The sequence below is a fragment of the Procambarus clarkii genome, chromosome 24 (genome assembly GCF_040958095.1).
Source record: "Procambarus clarkii isolate CNS0578487 chromosome 24, FALCON_Pclarkii_2.0, whole genome shotgun sequence".
NCBI classification, from domain to species: Eukaryota; Metazoa; Arthropoda; class Malacostraca; order Decapoda; family Cambaridae; genus Procambarus; species Procambarus clarkii.
Window position 1 is genome coordinate 37049295 of NC_091173.1, and position 19803 is coordinate 37069097.

Below are 19803 nucleotides of genomic sequence, written 5' to 3' on the forward strand. Positions count from 1 at the left end.
ACGAGTAGTTTCGATCCGGTAAGGATCATCAAAATGGTCCCGAAGTTCAATGAGAAGGAAGTTTCGAAGTTCTTCGTGACCTTCGAGAAAGTCGCAGCCTCTTTGGAGTGGCCAAGGGAGAATTGGGCCATCATGATACAGTCAGTCTTGACTAGGAAGGCCCAAATTGCCTACTCCACGTTGTCCCTTGACGACTCCGGCGATTATGACAAGGTGAAGAAGGTAGTGCTCATGGCTTACCAATTGGTACCTGAGGCTTACAGGCAAAAGTTCAGGAACCTGAAAAAGACCTCAGAGCACACTTTCACCGAATTCGCCACAATCAAGGAGCGACTTTTCCAGGAATGGTGTACCTCTCGGAAGGTGGAGACCAAAGAAGACCTCGAGCAGCTCGTACTGTTAGAGGACTTCAAAGACTGTCTGTCTGGAGACCTGAAGACATACTTAGAAGAGCAGCAGGTGGAGACCTCGAGTGCGGCAGCCACCATGGCTGAAGAGTACATCCTAACGCATAGGCCTTCTGCTAAGTACGTCCCGAGGAATTACCCACGCCGGTTTGACAAACCTCGTCATGACGAAGAGGAGACCCCCGTCCCACAAAGCGCTAAGAAGACGCCCCCAAGTAGCCCTCGAAGGACTAGTCCTAACAGTCCTAAACACCGGAGTCCGAGGAGGAATATGGTGTGCTGGACTTGTGGGCAGAAAGGGCATGTAGCTGCTATGTGCCGAGGCAGAAGAGGTAGCGGCGCACGTAGGGAGGTGATGTTGATGAGCTGTGTGACACCAGTAGGAAGCCAGTCTACGACTACGCAGGAAGAACCAAGATTGTTTTCCCCTCACACTTCAAGCGGGTATGTAACGAGTGATTATACTGGTAGATCAGTTGTAGTGCTCAGAGATAGTGGAGCAGCCCAGTCCCTGATCGTGAGAAACTCGTTACCCGAGGGAGTGAGTGTGGAAGGGAGACAAAAGGTTGTCCTGGTTGGGTTTCCTAGGACGCAGTACATCGCCCCCTTAGTGCCGGTACATCTCGACTCGCCTTACTTCAGTGGCACATGTGCGTTAGCAGTAGTCGATACCTTGCCTATAGCGGGGATTGACGTGGTACTAGCCAACGACTTGGTGACAGATTGGAGCAACAATCATCCCAAGATTGTGGATGAGTCAGCCGGAACAGCAAGGTCTGAGGTAACAGCAGGCAGTGGTAATGTCCAGGTACGGACAGGCCCGGAATTAAATATGTTTAATCCTTCCTCTCACGTACAGATTGACAACAGAGTCTACAGTATTCTAGCAGAGTCTCCTGATTCTTCTCCCGACGAGGAACATGAGGTTAAGGAGGCAGAGGCAACTGAGCATGAAGAGAGGTCTCGTGTGCAAGCACCCACGGATACCGACGAGACTGGAGCGAAGGCGGATGAGTACTTGCGGTATGGCAAGGTACAGCGTTCATTGAACCGGCCAGAGATTCCCCAGACGTCGGAGGTATGTGAGGTATGTGCGAAGGTTTTAGTGCCCTCTTTGGTCCAAACCAGGCTAATGGATGTAGCCGGCTATGGACATTACAGGCTCAGGAAGCTTATCCCTCAGTTGGCCATATGTTTCTTAGCAGTATTTTGTTTTGTTCTCGTGTGTGTTCTCAGTAAGGGCCAGTGGACGACCCGACAGATGATGGCTCCCATGAACACCATGAAGAGATCCCAGGGATTAGAGACGTGCACTGTGAGTGTTGCAGTCAAAGAAGGGACCTGGAAGGTGATGGTAGATACAGGGGGTATGAGAGATGATATTAGGAGTGACTGTTTCCGACAGGTTGACACCCACCGTGTGATTGCTGAGCTGGGATGCAGCGTTATACGGAACGTTGGTCGACCTGACGGTGGCAGAGCGAATGCCATCCTCGATGTACGAGCAGCCCTGTTGGAACTAGGTGTGAGCCTAGTAGAGGCGTATGCTGTGAGTACTGACTTGCCCACTGTCGCTGTCACTCTAAATGATCAAACCCCTGTATTCCAGGTTCCCGTCTCCCTGAAGGACCACCGGACCGGTACCAGAAATACCGTCTGTGACCAGCCATCATCGGTGCCACGACACTGGCAAGTGTCGATTCACCCTGGATCTCGTCAGTATCGATCCTTACTCAAGGCACGTGAGATTATGCCCCTGCTTGATATCGCAGTGGAGGTGTGGACGATTACATCAGGCAGGTCATCGCCTTCCATCTTCAAGTTTCCTTTATGCCAGGGTTTCTCCTTAGAACAGTTCTGTGGACAAGACATCCTCGCCATTCCAGTTCTTAGAGTACGTGAGTTGGTGTGGAGTTGTATCCAAGTACTAATTTTTTTTGTATTTTTCTTTATAGAACCCCAAACCAAATTCTTTTTGGTGGGGAGGTGTTACGGACCCGTGTCTAGCGTCCGAGCCCGGAGCAGTGACGACCACGCCATCTGTAGGTCAGCTCCCGAAACCCCCTCCAAATGGACGGCGCCGTCTAGTGAGGACGAGATATACTGGCCACAAGGGATAGTTTCCCGTCCTGATCAGCTCATAACACAGCCGCTGCTGACCTCTGGTGAGGTGACGCTTGGACAGCTACGCCATCTATGGAGCGGATAGGTGGATGTTTGTGTCTAAGCCTGTTAGTGAGGTGCCCTAGAGTGTCATTAGTACTGATGACATGTCTGATTACAGAGTCGACCTGGGACTGCTGAATCGGACGTTGGATTAGTCTACCCAAGGCAGCCGTAGAGTCTCCAAGTATTAGCTGCAGAAGTTGAGTCACTCCCCCCGGATGAACACTGTTGTGTTAGCCTGCCTGTGACGTGGCAGTTGAGGAATTGTCGTACCCGGGGCTGACTCGTGGAGAAGAATAGCCACTGGGGTGTTATAGTGAGGAGAGTGATCTGTGGAATCACACGAGGCTCCTGCCTAGGGCTCGCAACCCTAGTATCGGTCGTGGAGTGGCCTACGCAGCGTTGCTGATTGGAACCTGCCAGCTACAGGCTGGATTTGTGGTTGACGGCCTCCACGACGGTGCACGCAGTGGGATTGTATTTTGGCTGGCCTGTGGCCGGGGTAGACTCGCTAAGAGAATCTAAGGATTTATCAAGAGGCCACAAGAAGAGAACCAGGGCTACTCGTCTTGAGCACCATTAAGCAGAGCATCCTGTGTCTTCGGAGGAAGACAAGTGATTCAGTGTAAATAAGTGTAGTTATAGTAACAGCGTGTGACTGTTTATATATTTATTTATTGGTGGTGGTGAATATATATTTATTTCTGAGCAGTTTTATCCCTTCCCCTTTAATTTACTTGCGTTACGGAGCACACCCCTTGAAAGCCACTACTAGCTTGGGGCAGGATACCCAAACTCTACTAACATCAGAGAAAGAACCCAGTTGCGACCCGAGAGGGCCGTAACACCATATCACACGTATATTCATTGTACATTTATTTGCTATTTTCACCATGTTTCGTCTCCCAGCTTTTCGTAACGATCCAGCAGGTGAAATAAGGAACTTAAGTCGTGCCAAGAGGACCGAATTACAAACTCTTGCACACGAGTATCAACTAGATGCTCCCCCTGGAGCCAACAAAACTCCAGCCCCCTGGAGTTTGCACAAATTATTGTGCAAACAATATCTTGCACAATTTAATATTGGATCACCTCTTAGATGAAGGGAAGATTGACTCTGAAACTCACGAATATTATTCTATTGCAGATAAACATGCTCTGGCCGCTATGAAATTGAAGCTCGAACTAGCAAACATTGAGCGACAACAACAAAAAGAAGCTCTCCAAATAAAGAAAGAAGAGGCGGACCTAAGGATAGAAGAACAAGAACGCGAGCCGGCCCTGGCGAAAGAAGCTCTACAACGAAAGGAACGAGAGGCTGCCCTCAGGAAAGACGAAAGGGAACAAGAGGCTACCCTACTCCGTGAGCGTGAGCGAGAGCAGCTTGAAGCAAGAAAACGTGACCTGGAGATACAACGGGAGTACAGTAAACAGCAAGCTGATAGTGCTCTCGAATATCGTCGACAAGAACTCGCGTTGGAAACTACACTCCATACTCAGCGCCAACAAGCTACAGCTAGTCTTCCCATAAGTTTCAATATCTCCCATGCAAGCATGTTAATGCCACCATTCGCTGAGACAGAGATCGATGTATTTTTCACCACTTTTGAGACCCCTAGCTAAAAAACTTAGCTGGCCTGCAGATCAATGGTCTACCCTTCTCAGAGTGCATCTCACAGGTAGAGCTGCAGTTACTCTCAGTACCTTAGCTTCTGAGAATGACTACCAGACCCTGAAGCAAGCAGTTTTGGACGCCTACCTTCTCTCCACCGAAAGCTACAGACGAAAATTCCGTGATTATCTAAAGGCAAGTACCACCACCTTTCTAGAATTTGCCAATACCAAGAAAAGATATTTCATGAAATGGCTGGAAGCAGCACATGTCTCTACATTTTCAGAACTCGTCAACCTCCTTCTAGTTGTGGAATTCTTGAGACGTGCTCCCCCTACCATCCGTTTATATTTAGCAGATAAAGAAGAAACCGACTACATCAGATGTGCGAAGTCGGCTGACACCTACAGCCTCATCCACCGGCTAACACCAGATCCACCTTCCAGTAAGAAGTCTTGGTATAGTCATGATAAAGTGAGTACCGATCATGCAAGCTCTCAATTGTATTGTAAGTATTGTAAGCTTTAGGGACATACCATGGATAAATGTGGTAAAGCTCAACACAAAGGCAACAATGAAGCAACTAAACCCAAACCCTGGGGGGCCTCGTAGCCTGGTGGATAGCGCGCAGGATTCGTAATTCTGTGGCGCGGGTTCGATTCCCGCACGAGGCAGAAACCAATGGGCAAAGTTTCTTTCACCCTGAATGCCCGTGTTACCTAGCAGTAAATAGGTACCTGGGAGTTAGTCAGCTGTCACGGCCGCTGCTTCCTGGGGGTGGAGGCCTGGTCGAGGACCGGGCCGCGGGGACACTAAAAAAAAAAAAAAAAAAAAAAAGCCCCGAAATCATCTCAAGATAACCTCAAGATAACCTCAAGAAACCGACTCCTCCTAAGTCCGGTAAGCCTGTGATGAATGTTGGTGTTCCTGTTAATGATCTTTCTCTCTTCAGCAAACACCTGTATCCTGGAACTGTCTCTACCAACGGTATAGATTCGGAGGGACGTTTCAAATTAAAGATCTTGAGGGACACAGCGGCTCTTCAGTCAATAATATTGAAATCGGCTGTGCCTAACATCACCTACACCGGGGAAACCGTCCTTATCACTGACCTCACTGCTACCACTCCGTATCCACTCGCCAGAATCCACCTGGATTGTCCTTTCATGACCGGTGAAGTCCAAGTCGCCATCAGGGAAAAGCCTTTTCCCATGTCTGGAGTGCAACTTCTCCAGTTGGCAACGACTTGGCAGAAGATCTGCAATCGTCCAACCTGATCATCATGGACAAACCCCAGGTGTGTAACTCTGTAGTGGACAATCCCATCTTTGAGTATGTTCCAGCAGAGGTTCAAGAAAGTGATGAAGTTTCTCCTCCGGTTTTGGTGACCACCCGTGCACAAGCTGCACGCCCACAACCAGCTGACTCTACTGCAACCGCTGTCCCTCAAGACCCTCAGAATCTACCACCGAATCTTACTAGGTTGGAGATCCGTAAGTTACAGAGGGAGGATCCTTCATTAACGCCATTGTTCTTCCAGGCTGAGACTCAACCTGACAGTATTCCTGGGTTCTTCCTAGAGAATCAGTTGCTCTACCGCAGGTACAGACCCAGTAAGTTGAAGGAGGATGACGATTGGGCAAATGTCGAACAACTAGTGGTTCCCACCAGCCTACGGCCCGATATTCTACACCTGGCCCACGGAGCACTTTCTCACTATGGTTTTAACAAAACCTACCACGGAATCAGAAAACTACTACTGGCCAGGTACGGTTAAAGACGTCAAACGTTACGTGCAACAGTGTCATACATGTCAGCTGGCAGGTAAACCTAACATCTCTATTCCTCAGGCCACATTGACTCCTATCCAGGTGCTTGCTGAACCTTTCCACAGACTCATCATAGACTGTGTTGGTCCTTTACCCCGGACCAGTTCTGGCAACGCCTATATACTAACTATCCTGTGTTCTACCATCAGATTCCCCATAGCAGTTCCTGTAAAAAACATTACGGCTGCTACTGTGGTGAAACAACTATTGAAGATCTTCACACAGTATGGATTTCCGAGAGACGTTCAAAGTGACTGTGGCACCAACTTCACCAGTGATCTCTTCAAGAAGACACTGGAAGAGTTCAACATCACACAGGTATTGTCCAGCCCCTATCATCCTGCTTCACAGGGTTCTCTTGAACGTAGTCATCAGGCTATTAAAGCACTCCTAAAGAAATTCTGCAATGACACCTTGAAGGACTGAGATAAACAACTTGACCTCATTATGTGCATTTTCAGAAGTCTTCCCAATGAGTCTCTAGGAGTATCTCCTTATGAGATGCTCTACGGACGTAAGTGCCGTACTCCTCTCAAAGCTTTCAAAGACTCTCTACGTAATGCCACCTTCAGTGACCCTCTGAATGAGCCCCAGTTTCTTCAAAACTTAAAACACATTCTAGAGAGAGTACGTAAATTTGCCAATGACAATTTATTGAAAGTTCAGGAGAGGATGAAGACTCATTTTGACCAAAGCAGCAAAATAAGGAAATTTAAACCAGGAGACTTCGTGTTGGCCTATTTTCCTATCCCAGGTTCCCCATTGCAAAATAAGTTTTCAGGACCCTACCGCATCAAGGAGTGCAGAAACAACCACAACTACGTTCTTGAGACTCTAGATAGGCGGCGGAAGACCCAGTTGTGCCACGTCAACCTCCTAAAGCAGTATCAAGGTACTCCCCCAACTGTGTTGGTATCATTATCTACATTTAAAGGTCCATACCTCCACAGTGAGACCTTCCCTGCTTCACCTCCCGAAAACACTAACACTGAGTCAGTGCCTTCCAACTCGGAAATCCTAACTGATCTTCATACCTATTTGCAGGACTATGATAGTGCTCCTTTGCTAAGTTCTAATCCCATTCTCGCCTCTCCAGATATCACGAAGCCCTTCCTCCTCAAGATCGACGCCAGTAGTACCGGCATCGGGGGCGTCCTACTACAACAACGAGGCGAGGAGGTTCTACCTGTTAGCTACTACAGCTACAAGTTAAAACCACAACAGGAGAATTACAGCACTATCGAAAAGGAACTCCTCTCCATCGTCCTGAAATTACAGCATTTTTCATCTTACCTACAAGGTGCTCGGTCTACCACCATCTACTCGGACCACAATCCCCCACGCTTCTTGCAGCAAGCCCAATTCAACAATCAACGACTTCTACGATGGGCTTTGTATCTGCAGAATTTCAACCTGGAGATCTTCTACATCAAGGGTTCTGACAACATCATAGCAGACGCCCTCTCCAGAGTCTGAGGTAGAGGCAGCTCCACCTACCACTCTACCATCTGAAGAAGTAACTTCACCGGGAGCCGGTCGGCCGAGCGGACAGCACGCTGGACTTGTGATCCTGTGGTCCTGGGTTCGATCCCAGGCGCCGGCGAGAAACAATGGGCAGAGTTTCTTTCACCCTATGCCCCTGTTACCTAGCAGTAAAATAGGTACCTGGGTGTTAATCAGCTGTCACGGGCTGCTTCCTGGGGGTGGAGGCCTGGTCGAGGACCGGGCCGCGGGGACACTAAAAAGTCCCGAAATCATCTCAAGATAACCAAGATAACCACCCATTAGAGCAGGCTTCGGGGAAGAGTTGTGACGATAATCTCTTTCAAGAGAGAGATTGAGCCTGCTCTTCCCTACATAAAGTTACTTAAATACATACAACAATAAGATGCTACCTTCAAGATACGTCTACCAGTAGCACAAAACGTTTTGGTCAGGAGGCAAACGTACCCTAAACTCCCCCATACTCCACACTCCCTCCATGCCGGCTCGCCACCGTCATCAACAAGCAAACTACCTTTCCCAGCCTGCCTGCATTCTGATTGGTGACCCGCCGACTGCACACCTGCACCTCTGCACCTCAGCGCCCTCTACCAAGTCGATGTCTGGACTTGAACCAGCCATTGAAGTTAGAATATCTTGTGCTCTCCAGCTGTGAACAACTAACTGATATACGCTCTGTCAATCAGGTGGATGTTTCTCAGCTAGCGCTTTATTCTCAGCACCTGTTTATTTCATTTTGTCTTTATTTTATGTTTAGAGTAATGTCACCCTTGTTCTAAATTTTATGTTATATTTTTTTGACTTGTTCGTTTGCACTGTACATAGCCAAGGAATTGTCTTTGTTTTTAATTTGCTTTCAATTTAATTAAAGTTTCATTGTTCATACTATGTGTTTTGCGTGTCTTCCCTTACTTTACCACAGACAACAGCCAAGCAGTCTATCTTTTTTTTCTTAAATGTGATAGGCATTAACACCAGCCATTAGGAGGACTGCCGAACATCTACACTCCATCATTTTTCCGTCGCAATATGTATATATATATATATATATATATATATATATATATATATATATATATATATATATATATATATATATATATATATATATATATATATATATATATGAGCCACAGCAACGCCTGGCAGGGTACAGCTAGTATATAAATAAAAATGGAAATGTTCGTTTGTTCAAAATCACTAATCTCCGAAAGTTCTTCAGTGATTCCTCAGAAATTTTCACACAATATTCCATACGCATCCGAGCAGGTTTTTATACACAAACTATATAGATGACACATCTGTAACGGGAAAAAAACATTTTTTTTTTTAAAGACTGTTTTTCATATGAAGGAAATCTTCGAAACCTCCTTACCGATTTCTTTGAAATTTTGACACAACGTTGCATTGAAAAAGGGGAGTGTTTTTTATATATTTACTATATACATGCCTCACCTGTGACAGGAAAAAACATGCATTTTTGAAAAACAACGCCATCTGTTGCACGTAAGAGCAACAAACACTGTTATCTCCAAAAGTTCTTCACCGACTGTTTTTAAATTTTTACACAACGTTCCATTCGAATACGCGCTTGCCTTTATATTACTACTATGTAGATGCCACATCTATGACAGGTAAGAAACATTTTTTTAAACAGCGCCATCTGTTGCATGTAAGAGCAAAGAGCAACATTAACAATACTAAATATGTTACAATTCCATTTCAGTGTTTCCGATTGCATTGATAAATTGAATTTTCATAGATTTCGATTTATTTTCATTTTGATTTAATTATTTTGTATAACATTGCATTGGAATTGAGCTGTGTTGTTTACCATACTGTTTATTTCATGAGTATAAGTATAGATGCCACACCTATGTCAGGTAAAAACATATTTTTTTTTAAATAGTGCCATCTGTTGCACGTAAGAGCAACATTCGCAATACTAAATAAGCTACAGTTCTATTTCAATGTTTCCAATTACATTGAGAAATTGAATTTTCATAGATTTCGATTTATTTTCATTTTGATTTAATTATTTTGTGTAACATCGCATTGGAGTTGAGCTGTGTTGATTACCATACCGTTCATTTCATTGGTATAGTTTATTTTTTTAATTTTTCATTGTTTTTCATTTCGTTCATTTTAATTTAACTGTTCCTCTTATTTTTCAGTAATGGGAACATCAGATCATTTGATGCTCCCAATTTTCTGATGATCAGAAAATCTGATCAGATCATTTGGGAATGCATCGGACAAAGGAGTGGGGGAGGATGAGGGGAAGGAAGTGAGGGATGGTGTGGTGAACGAGGAGAAAGGGGTGGGAGGTCATGTTGGGGGAGGACGAGGGGATGGGGGGAGTTGGAGATGGTGGGGCAACCCGTTCTCGCACTTGCTTATAGTCAATATTGGCTTATTTAATAGTGCATATGTAACATACTAATTCATTGTGAATATTTTAGTTTACCTTGAAAATCTTCATAGAAAACACCGACCTCACCTAACCTTCTTAGTATGTTAAGATAAGCATCTTATGTCTTCTTATTTACAATTATTACTTAACCTATCAACGGTATAGGTTAAGTTATAATTTAAATTAAGAAGCAATAAGATGCTTATCTTAACATACTAAGAAGGTTAGGCGAGGTCGGTGTTTTTTATGAAGCTTTTCAAGGTAAACTAAAATATTCACAATCAATTAGTATGTCACATATGCACTTATTAAATAGTCCAATATTGACTGGAGCAAGTGCGAGAACGGGTTGGGTGGGAACAAGGGAATGGAGAATGTTGGGGAGGAAGAAGGGACAGGGGAATGGTAGGGAGGGTGAGGGGATGGCGGAGTGGAGATGGTGGGGAGGACGAGGGGATGGTGGAGTGGGGAGGACAAAGAGACAGAGGAGAGGGGGGGGGGAATGATGTGGAGGACGAGAGGATGGAGGAATGGGAAAAGTTGGGAGGACGAGGGGACGGGGAAGGGAAAATGGTGGGGAGGACTAGGGGACAGCGGAAGGTTGCTGTTGCTCAGCAACGCGTGGCCGGGTACAGCTAGTGTATATATATATATATATATATATATATATATATATATATATATATATATATATATATATATATGTCGTACCTAGTAGCCAGAACTCACTTCTGAGCCTACTATGCAAGGCCTGATTTGCCTAATAAGCCAAGTTTTCATGAATTAATTGCTTTTCGACTACCTAACCTACCTAACCTAACCTAACCTAACTTTTTCGGCTACCTAACCTAACCTAACCTATAAAGATAGGTTAGGTTAGGTTAGGTAGGGTTGGTTAGGTTCGGTCATATATCTACGTTAATTTTAACTCCAATAAAAAAAAATTGACCTCTTACATAATGAAATGGGTTGCTTTATCATTTCATAAGAAAAAAATTAGAGAAAATATATTAATTCATGAAAACTTGGCTTATTAGGCAAATCGGGCCTTGCATTGTAGGCTGAAAAGTGAGTTCTGGCTACTAGGTACGACATATATATATATATATATATATATATATATATATATATATATATATATATATATATATCCAGGCATATATGCAACTGAAAACTCACACCCCAGAAGTGACCCGAACCCATACTACCAGAAGTACTCTGCAACTGATGGACAGGATCCCTTAACTCCTCGACCATCACGACCGAACAAAAGAGCATTTTAGCCGATGCTAATTCCTCATCCCCCCGCCGGCACTCTGTTGGTAAGGCGATGAGTGACAATAACGTGGCTAAAGTAAGTTGACCAGACCGCACACTAGAAGGTGAAGGGACGACGACGTTTCGATCCGTCCTGGACCATTCTTAAGTCGATTGAGAAGAGGAAGTAGATGCAGGCAATAAATAGGCTAGAGAGAGGTGAGGAGCAAAGGAGATAGTAGTAGGAGATAGGAGTAGAGGAGATAGTAGTAGAAATAAGAATTGCAGAGGGCCTATTGGCCCATATGAAGCAGCTCCTATTATAACCACCGAATGAGGAGATAGTAATAGGAATAAGAAGAGGATAGTAAGGGAATCTAAAGAGAACAATGGACAGAAAAGAAAGAAGAGAGAAAGAAAAGAAAAGAGAAAGAAAGAAAATGGAAGGGTAAGCTTATGTTAGGTCACGTTTGTTAGAAAGATTAGAGCATTTGAGTATATACTGTGAAAGGGAAGAGTCCACAGCAACAAAGCCAGGACTCAAGTTCATGTTGGGTACATTGTGTATTAGAGCCGTTTCAACAAGACGGCGTCTGTGTAGAGTAGAGGCAGGAAAGATTATTTTGGAGGAAGACCAATCAATAGGACGATTGGAATCTCTCACGTGACAGAAGAGAGCATTGTTAGTGTCTGCAGACTTAACACTTCACTTGTGTTCTTTAAGTCTGTCATTTAGTGTACGGCCAGTTTCGCAAAAGTATTGGAGAGGACAAGACGAACAGGAAATAGAGTAGACACCAGCAGTATTAGAAGCAGGAGGAGCAGTGTGAACTAGATTGCTACGAAGTGTTAGTTTGTCGAAAGGCGAGCTTAAAGCTCGCCTGTCGACAAACTAACACAAGAGGACGAAAGGTATTAGTAAAAGCTTTAAGTTCAGATATGAAGGGAAGGCATAGTACAGTGCTACTAGTGTTGGAAGCAGGTTTAGAATTAAAGCAATTGCGTTTTGCTTGAGAGTAGGCGCAGTTGATGAAATGCAAAGGGTAACCAAGGCGAGAGAATGATTTGTAGATAAAGGTAATTTCAGAATCAAGAAACTGAGGATCGCTGAGGCGTAGAGCGCGGAGGAAGAGAGAGACGAGGACACTTTTCTTAACAGACTTAGGATGGTAGGAAAAGAAGTGAATGTGCATGCCACTATGCAGGGGTTTGCGGTAGACAGAGAAAGAGAACCCGGACACAGAGCTGTGAACGTGAACGTCAAGAAAAGGAAGGAGGGAATTAGATTCCCACTCAACTTTGAAATGGATAGAAGGAGCCAGATTGTAAAGAGAGGAGAGGAAAGGCTGGGAAAGACTAAGGTCATAAGGCCATAAAGCAAAAATGTCATCAACATAGCGAAGCCAAAGAGAGCCAAATATCCCCAATTAGCAAACTGGGGATATTTGGCCAAGAATTCTGGCAGCAGATTATTTTGAATTAAATATTTACACTTTCCTCGAACATTTGTTATAGTCTCCGAATTCACGTATTATTTCACACTCCATCACATAGTGACGGAGGGTGTGCGAATAATTTAGTTAACACAGTTTACATTTGGTCAGGTCTCCATCAGCAGAAAATGAAAATTCCCAGAGATACTTGTAACCGAGTCTAAGCCGAGCAGTAGTAACATCTAGAAGTCTGCTGATTTTATTGGATGATCCATAAATGTATGGTTCCTCTTGTATGATGATAGATGGATTTACTGGTGTCGATTTCACTTTGCCTCATATCTACAAGATTTTATTTAAGTTCTTGATGTAATATTGGTCTCAGACTGCTTATTGACAATCCAAGGTTATACTCAATTTCTCCTATAGAGGCAGATTCTTTGGCTAATTCATCAGCTCTATTATGCATTCGGAGACGAACATGATATGGAGTCCACATGAAATGAACTCTGTTACCATCATTATAATTTTGTTTTATTTGTGTCTAGCTTCAGACACGAGCACGTTACAGTTACGTCTTAACGGGTTGAGAGCAATTAAGCATGATAAAAAATCACTTACAATTAATGTATCAATTTTGGAGACTTTAACACATTTCATTGCAAGAAGCAAGGCAAATAGTTCGATCTGAAGCGTAGAGGCACAGTTGTTTATACGGACTCTATTTATTATAGATAACTGTTGACAACAATTTACTGTATGTATAAACTGACTGCCTGTCCTCCGACACATTGAATTATTATTATTATTATTATTATTATTATTATTATTATTATTATTATTATTATTATTATTATTATTATTCCTAGAAGTTCCCAGCCACATCAACCTTCACCCCCACCCCCTCTCCACCGTCTCCTCGTCCTCCCAACCATTCCCCACTCCCCTGTCCCCATTTTCCTTCCCACCATTCCACCCTTCCCCATCCCTCATCCCTCGTCCGCCCCACCATCTCTCACACCCCCACCCTCTTGTCCTCCCCATCCCCCATCCCTTGTCCGCCCCACCATCTCTCACACCCCCATCCTCTTGTCCTCCCCCACCATTCCCCACTCCACCGTCCTCTCGTCCTCCCTACCGTCCCCAACTCCTTCATCCCCTCGTCCTCCCAACCATTACCCTCTACCCTGTCCCCTTGTCCTCCTAACCATAACTCCCTCCCCTGTCCCCTCTTCCTCCGACTATCATCCCCTTGTCCTCCCCACCATTCCCCACTCCCTTCTTCAATGTGTTCCCAAATGATCTGATGCTCCTATCAGAAAAATGGGAACATCAAATGATCTAATGTTCCCATCACTGAAAAATAAGAACAGTACAAAAACGAAATGAAAAAGAGTAAAAAAAGGAAAAAAACTTAACTATTATCATGAAATAAATGGTATGGTAAATAAAATTGCTGAATTCCAGCGCAATGTCACGCAAAATAATTTAATCAAAATGAAAATAAATCGAAATCTATGAAAATTCAATTTATCAATGCAATCAGAGGCATTGAAATGGAATCCTAACATATTTAATATAGCGTGTGTTGCTCTTATGTGCATCAGGCGCTGTTTTTCAACAAAAGCATGTTTTTACTTGTCACATGTGTGGCATCTATATAGTAGGTATATAAAAACACGCGCATATTCGAATGGAACGTGGTCAAAATTTCAAAGCAATCAGTGAAGAACTTTTGGAGGTTACAGAGTGTGTTGCTCCTATGTCCAACAGATGGCACTTTAAAAGAAATTTTTTTTTTCCTGTCACAGGTGAGGCATGTATATAATAGTTATATAAAAATATGCGCCTATTCGAATGCAACGTTGTGACAAAATTTCAAAGCAATTTAAAGAGGTCTTGACGATTTCCCTCACATGAAAGACACAGTTTAAAAAAAGCATGTTTTTTCCCCTCACAGACGTGACATCTATATAGTATGTATATAAAAACACGCTTGGGAGCGAATAAAATGTTGTGTGAAAATTTAAAAGCAAACAGTGAAGAACTTTCGGAGATAAGCAATTTTGAACGAATGAACATTTACATTATTATTTTTATGGAGAGCATGTGTTGCTCTTATGTGCAACAGATAGTGATGTTTTTCAAAATAAACATGTTTTTACCTGTCACAGGTGTTGCATCTATACTTATACTCACGAAATGAACAGTATAATGAACACCACAGCTCAATTCCAATGCAATGTCACACAAAATAATTAAATAAAAAGGAAAATAAATCGAAATCTATGAAAGTTCAATTTATCAATGCAATCTTAAACATTGAAATGGAATCGTGACATATTTAGTATAGCATGTGTTGCTATTAAGTACAACAGATGGTCCTGTTTTTCAACAAAAGAATGTTTTTACCTGCCACAGGTGTGGCATCTATATAGTAGGTATATAAAAACACATATTAAAATGGAACGTTGTGTCAAAATTTCAAAGCAATCATTGAAGAACTTTCAAAGAGTACAGCGTGTGTTGCTCTTACATCCAAGAAATGGCGCCGTTTCTCAAAAAAGCATGTTTTTTCCTGTCTCAGGTGAGGCATGTATTTAGTAGGTATACAAAAACATTTTGCTATTTGCATGCAACGTTTTGTCAAAATTTCAAAGCAATCGGAAAAAAGGTTTCGAAGATTTCCCTCACTTGAAAAAAAAACATTAAAAAAAAAAGCATGTATTTTGTTTTGTCACAGACGTCACATCTATATTGTATGTATATAAAAACCTGCTCGGATGCGAATGAAACGTTGTGTGAAAATTTCAAAACAATCGGTGAAGAACTTTCGGAGATTAGCGAATTTGAACAAACGAAAATTTACATTTTTATTTATATAGATTATTATTATTATTATTACTATTACTATTATATTAGGTTAGGTTTAGTCATATTTCTATGTTAGTTTTCAATTAAATTAAAAAATAAAGTCATATCCAATATAATAGAAAGCTTAATCATTCCACAAGAAAACAATTTGAGAAATATATAATTTGAGGAAAATCGAGCAGGTGAAGCAGCGCGTTGTGGCTGTACATCACACTTGCAGGTATTTGTCTCTCCTACTGTGGCAGAGTAACTTAAGTCCTAATGAAACTTATGTGTTATTAAGCACTTACGCACTGAAGGTGATTAAAGTGCTTGTATATAGAGGGCTATGTAATGAACTAAATGAACAGGTTGTAGAGGAAAACTTTGTTCATATTTTGAAAAGTAGATATGATTGAAGAAAGGAGGGAACTATCAGGGGAAACGTCAAGCCATTACGACTATATAACATTTGAAATGGGGTCAGGATAAGGATTTGGGATTGGACGGGGGGAAGAAATTGTGCTCAACCAACGTCGAAATTGTACCCCTCAAGGTGAAAAAGATTCATCATGAACCGGGACAATTACGGTGTTTGTATGGAAGCATGATATCTCGGTTACCAAGAGGCAACAGTTTACATGTATATTGCGACGGGTCGGTGGCGGAGGATGGCAGGGCAGGGTGTGGTGTCCTAATAAGGGAATATACGGAGTTTGGGACTGTGGACAGGATAATTGAACTCCGGCTTAGTAATTATATATCATCCACACAAGTTGAACTGCAGGCCATTCTGGCGTGTTTGGAGGAAGTACGTCATGACGACAAAAATGTTTTTGTATTTGTCGATAGCCGAGGAGCACTGGAGTCCTTAAACAGTCGAAACCCAGTCTTCATGTCTATAGTTGAGGATTGTAAGAGAAGAATAACTGAGATACAGCTGAAAGGTTATAGTGTGAAATTCATGTGGATTCCATCTCATGTTGGAATCCACAGTGCTCAACGAGGTGGCGGATGACTTGGCCAAACGTGCCACATCAAAACCACAAGTTGACATTGAATGTGAATTCACAATGAGACAAATAAGAAGCAAAATCAGAAATATTCAGGCACAGGCGGGAGTGGAGAGGAGAGAGATAATGTATGAGAGAAGTCAAACCATGCAACACTACATGTATGTGAGTCAAAACACCCATTTCACGTATGGTAAAAGGAGAAATGCTTGGAGTGACTCTGTGTACATGCGGCTCAGGCTTGGGTACAAATATTACTGGGAATATGGGATAGATGTTCATGATAATGATACGAAGTGTAAACTATGTGGTATGTTAAGGTCTCACACCCTTGCCCATTATGTTCTTGATTGTCCGTTGATTAATGTATATAGAAACACTGAGATAAGGACTGTTCCTGAACAAATAGCCTGGATGTGTCACAGCGGAAAGGTTGATGATATTCTTGAGAGATATAAGAATTTTGCACCAAGATTGTAATATTTTGTTGAATTATCTGCAGGTGTCTTGCAAATTGTCTATACAGTATACCTAGGTCATAAAAGTATTTGTGTGTACGTCTGATACCATACTACTTGTGAAGGAGGAAATGTATATGTTTACCTCTCAGAATGTTTGGTAATATGTTTATTTGTGATGTGTGTCTATGTATATATTAACACGTTGTACTGAATGGGGTGAGAATAGCTTGAGCTACCTCATCCCTCTGTGTGTATTTTACCTCAATAAACTTATTTCAAATTCAATTTCAATTTCAATTACTTGGGCGGCTGGGATTGAACGCGGACCTGCATGAAGCGAGACGTCGCTCTACCGGCTAACCCAACTGGTTGGGTAGATATGATAAAGAAATAAGAAGAGTCTTTTCTGCCAGACAAACTGCGAATATCAAGGTGGACACGACATACTAAATGTGGTTCGCGTAGACACAAACAAAGTGAACACTTTCACAAACCTGCCGTATGGAGGCTGACTCTATACACAGTTTCAAGTGTAGATATGATAGAGCCCAGTTGGCTCAGGAATCTGTACACCAGTTGATTGATAGTTGAGAACCAAGACCAAAGAGCCAGAGCTCAACCCCCGCACGCACAACTAGGTGAGTACAAGCAGAGTTAACAAACACACAAACGCCGGTTTAACCCAAGCCTCCGTGGCACAATTGGTTAGCGCGTTCGGCTGTTAACCGAAAGGTTGGTGGTTCGAGCCCACCCGGGGGCGGCTGTTTTGAAGTTTGTTGAACTTCACTTGTTTGAGAAAATGAGAACAATTATATAATTATTTTCTTAACATGGATGAGTTTACCAAAAGTTTACCAAGAGTTTAGCAAGGAATAAATGTGGGAGTATTATAGAGAGAGAAGCTGCTGGTGACCCAAGGATATAATCTTGGTGACGGCTCCGGCTGCTGGTGACCCAAGGATATAATCTTGGGGATGGCTCTGGCTGCTGGTGACCCAAGGATATAATCTTGGTGATGGCTCTGGCTGCTGGTGACCCAAGGATATAATCTTGGTGATGGCTCTGGCTGCTGGTGACCCAAGGATGTAATCTTGGTGATGGCTCCAGCTGCTGGTGACCCAAGGATATAATCTTGGTGATGGCTCTGGCTGCTGGTGACCCAAGGATATAATCTTGGTGATGGCTCTGGCTGCTGGTGACCCAAGGATATAATCTTGGTGATGGCTCCGGCTGCTGGTGACCCAAGGATATAATCTTGGTGATGGCTCCGGCTGCTGGTGACCCAAGGATATAATCTTGGTGATGGCTCCGGCTGCTGGTGACCCATGGATATAATCTTGGTGATGGCTCTGGATGCTGGTGACCCATGGATATAATCTTGGTGAAGGCTCCGGCTGCTGGTGACCCAAGGATATTTTCTCGGTTATGACTGTTATGGCCACAATGGGTCGCAAGCGGGTTCTTTTCTGGTGGAATTAAAGCTCTGGTATCAGGCCCCAAGTTAGTAGTGGCTTTCAAGGAGTGAGCTCGGTAATGCAAGTACAACACAATGGGGGAGGTGCATTGAATACGACATTTCATTAAATATCAATATATTCACATATAAACATTTTCCCATCACCTCATATATAATCCTAAAGGAAGTAATACTACACTTAATATGTACACGAGTACCTCTCTCTAAGGACAATAAACGCTCTTCGATGCTTAATCGATGCAGTCTTGTCAGCTACCGTGTTTCCTCAACACACAGTACTGTCCACAACCAGTACTGGGAAACACCAACGAGTCTACCCTGGCCACGGGCCAGCCTATACACAGTCTCACTAGGTGCTCTTCGTGCACGTCCACAATCACTCTCCAGCCTAGTGCTGGCAGAGAATAAATGTAAATGTTTATAAATAAATGTTTATTTAGGTAAGGTACATACATACAAGAAATTTTTACAAAGATTGGTTGACTTATAGGTAGAGCTAGTACATACAATGCCTAAAGCCACTATTACGCAAAGCGTTTCGGGCATGTGCAGCGCGAGGCAGAACAGCAGCCTCGCGCTGCTGGGCCTCTTCGCGTACAAATACAAGGGTAACGAACCCTTGGCAGGAGCTTCTTGCAACTCGCTGGTTACGATCCTCCGTAGCACCTTACTGTCAGTCGTCCCTTCGGTTGGCCTGTCCCGGGTATGCCGAATTCTGTCACTGCCACTTCACAGGCAGACAGTAGAACACTACACAGTTCTTCTCCAGCGGCGGCTCACTGCTTCCGTAAAGCAAAATGGAGTAGAGAGCTATTGGCTGCCCTGGGTAGACTGACTGTCCTCGTACCTCAGCAGCCCTACGTGGACTCTGTGGATACAGACACATCATCAGTACACTGGGACACTAGGAAACAACCCTTACGTACTCTGACACAGACATACAACTCCTCCTTCAATAGACGGCGCTGATTTTGTAAGCTCCACCTCATTGCAGGTCAGCACCAGCTACCTCACGAGCTGACTAGGACAGGAATCTAACGCCTCTTGCTGGTATAATCCTGTCACCACTAGATGGCGTCGTCCAAATTGTGGGGGTTTCGGGAGCGGCCTCACAGATGGCATTGATGTCGCTGCTACATGCTCCGACGATGGAATCGGGTTCGTAACAATGACTCCAGCTGCTGGTAACCCAAGGATATAATCTTGGTGATTGTTCTGGCTGTTGGTGACCCAAGGATATAATCTTGGTGATTGTTCTGGCTGTTGGTGACCCAAGGATATAATCTTGGTGATTGTTCTGGCTGTTGGTGACCCAAGGATATAATCTTGGTGATTGTTCTGGCTGTTGGTGACCCAAGGATATAATCTTGGTGATTGTT

At 43.5% G+C, this 19803-nt stretch overlaps 1 non-coding gene across 1 annotated transcript; it reads left to right on the top strand.

The window, feature by feature from the left end:
• The first annotated feature begins 17633 nt into the window (after positions 1 to 17633).
• Positions 17634 to 17707, top strand: TRNAN-GUU (transfer RNA asparagine (anticodon GUU)). The gene has a single exon. It is a non-coding gene; the product is annotated as a tRNA-Asn (tRNA).
• Positions 17708 to 19803: the final 2096 nt, after the last annotated feature.